Source organism: Phaethon lepturus, unplaced genomic scaffold, assembly GCF_000687285.1.
Source record: "Phaethon lepturus isolate BGI_N335 unplaced genomic scaffold, ASM68728v1 scaffold12729, whole genome shotgun sequence".
NCBI lineage: Eukaryota > Metazoa > Chordata > Aves > Phaethontiformes > Phaethontidae > Phaethon > Phaethon lepturus.
In genome coordinates this window covers 5677-8931 of record NW_010564247.1, presented here as the reverse complement: position 1 = coordinate 8931, position 3255 = coordinate 5677, and positions in this window count along the sequence as shown.

Here is a 3255-nt window from a genome sequence, read left to right as displayed (position 1 = left end):
AAATAATGCTGCTGAATTTTACATAATCCATGAGTTTAGATATGTTTGTGTCTTGGTAAATGTTCTTGGACTGCATGTAACGTTGAAAAATTTTAATGTCTTAGCAGCAGAAATCCTTTAAAAACTTGGCTGTATCTTAATAAAAAATTTACATTCGTAAAGGATTCTTATCAGTCACAGGTCATTTGGCCTTCTCAAATGTCTTTCTTACAAACATTCAAGGTCAGGTTGGACGGGGCTCTGAGCAACCTGATCTAATTGAAGATGTCCCTGCTCACTGCAGGGGGGTTGCATCAGATGGCGTCCCTTCCAACCCAAAGCTTCCATGATTTCTGTGAGGACATACAATGAAGAAGCATATCAATCCAGAAGCAGATCAGTAGCATCAGTCACGTATTCTTAACCAATTAATGACACCTGATCTCTGGAGAAATGGCAGCACACACACAAACAAGCATACAACATATCGTCCTGTTGGTATTGCCCTCGTCAGCATGCAGTGGTCTGAGTTTTATCACTGTATTGAACATTCATTGTCTTAAAAATTCACCAAATAATTGTGTAACTTGCCATGGAAGCCTATCAACATCTCAAAACCCTGACCACACAGTTAGCAACCATGCTGAATACTGGGCAGACGTGATGCAATCCTGAATCCACGTATAATTAAATTACTGAAAAAAAGGCAATATCTTTCGTTGCAGAGAATATGCAAGACTGTCACATCTCGGATGTAAAACACATACCAGACTGGAAATGCTCCATATTTGGCAAGTTCTAAGATGAAGGCTGTGTTTTAAAAGTGAAGTAGTAGAAAGAAAGAAAGGCAGTGTTCTTTGTCCTTGAAAAGACATTTGTACCTCAGAGCCTACATATTAACTTAAAATCACTGACTGCCATAGTGCTAGCTGATGTTAATGATGAATGCAGATGGCAATGTTTGCCACTGACTTTCTTTGATTGGAGCAATCATGTGCAATGCTAATTAAGATGAGATTATAGATCTCAGACAAGAGCAGTTTTGAGTACACTTTTCATTGAGTGAAAGATTTTGTGGCTGAATGCTCTACAGATGTTGATTACTCCATTAGTAACTGAAAATGATATGAAAGCTGACTTCAGTGCTCTTTCCCAAACATTTCAAATTAAGAACCAGGTTTAAGTTGATAACATAACCGTATTTAAGCTTACAACTTTGATAAGATTGCTGGCTCTGTAAAACATACTTTTGGAAGTTGGCACTTGGTCGAGCTATAAAACAAATGGAGATCTTCACTCTAGGCACTGTTGTATGCATGTAGGAGCTAACGTGACTACCTTGGGCAATAGAGAGACCTCGGCACATTCATCCTCACCTCCTCCTTTCAGCTCTCAGGCTATAAGTACAAATTGCATCTCTGCGTGACCAATTACAAGCTCTAGTTTTACTTTTTTAAGAGGCTGACATGTCATTTCTAATTTTCTACCTGATGAACAGCACCCACTTCTGTTTGCGCTCAGTTTTGTAGATGTATATAAAAATAACACATCTGCATCTGTTGAGTGTCAACGAAAGTGATACAAAATGAATATGGTCAGACCTCTCATTTGGGCAGGCCAGGCAGAAGAAGATGCAAATTTTGCTTTGCTGTTTCATGGTTTTGGACAATGACAGCCCAGCCTTCCAGGATACCATACTACTCTCTGCAAGCACTGAAACTTCCATCAGAATCAAGTTCAGCTCTTAGCCAAGTCTATTTGATCTATGCAAGCTTCTTTACCCAGATAACATACTAATGTATGTTACATAACTTCTATAGGTTCTGCCATGCCGTGGGGAATATCAGAGGAAAGGCTAACATGTAGCAGCATCTTTGCAGGATATTGAGGAGAAGACATAAGCAACCCAGTCCAGCAAGAGACCCACCCTAACACACAGCACCCATCACCCCTCTCTGACACATGAGGACCATGTCTTCCTTTGTTAGAGAAGGACCAGCACGATCAGGACCTGACTGCTGTAACTCCCCCAGACAAGTACTCTTCCAAAATGAGATATCTAAAAGAATCAGCGAAGACATGTTATTCAAACCAGCCAGAGGGTTTAACCTATGAAGACTTGTCACAGTGCCTCTCTGTGTGACGAGTTAGAGGTACCTCCACACAATACAAGCACACATAGTGTAGACACTGGAGAGTATCTACACTATGTATAGTATCTATGCCCCCCTGTTAGCAGGGCGAAAGAGCTTTCTGAACTTGCTAACATGACTGTGTTACAAATGATTTAGTCCCAAACAGGATTCCAATTCAAATTCACAATTTATTAAGCGAATAGAGGCAAGCAAACAGCGCTGGGTGCGCCGGGAGTCTCCGCTCCACCAAGACGCACGCGGTACAGTTCCTGTTCCTGGTTTATATCCTGTCCGTTAATACATATTCATGAACAGGCGTGTCTTCTTGGGCGCATGCCCTCTTCTCCTTCTAGAATCTTCTCGAATCTTCCTCGGCGTGCCCCCGGGATGACCCCAAACCTTATGCGTGCACTTTACAAGTTTCTCTTTACACAATACTATGCGGTCAGTGGTCAAACTGGTTTGAGCTGATATACCAGCAAAATAGTTTAACTTTCTCCTGTAAAATACCCCTTTTTATGGTGCAGGAGAAATCCGTAAAAGCACAGAAGATTACACTTCATCACACGACTCAGATGCACATATTTCACAACTGTATACTTTCTTATGGCTGAGTCTGCTTACTCATGGGTTGCTTGGGCAGTTCTTCAAGGCACGGAGCTGTAACTCACTTCTAGTGTCTTTTACCGCAATTTTAAAGAATAATAATCTCAGTAACTTTACAGCTTTCTAATGGCACTTATCTGACAGGCTTGGATACTAACAGCTTCTCCTTTTTTATTCCACAGCCGAGGAAAGCGCACCTTAAAGACCAGTTCTTCTTCTTTCAGATGTTTTATATCCTCAGTTAGCTGCTTGCTTCCACTGTTCAGCCCTATTTGGATTATATAGGACAAGCTCTTAAAAAGGCTTTCTCTGTGGCAGTAAGGGCCTTTTCTCCAGTCAGCTGATTAAGTCTACTTTTGAACTGGGAAAAGTCAATTTCTAATAACAAAGAAAAATAGTACCCAAGAGTCGGGCCCCATGTTGGGCGCCAAAAAGGACTGTCATGGTTCAGCCCCAGCCGGCAACCAAGCCCCACGCAGCCGCTCGCTCACTCCCCCACGGTGGGACGGGGGCGAGAACGGGAAGAGTAAAAGTG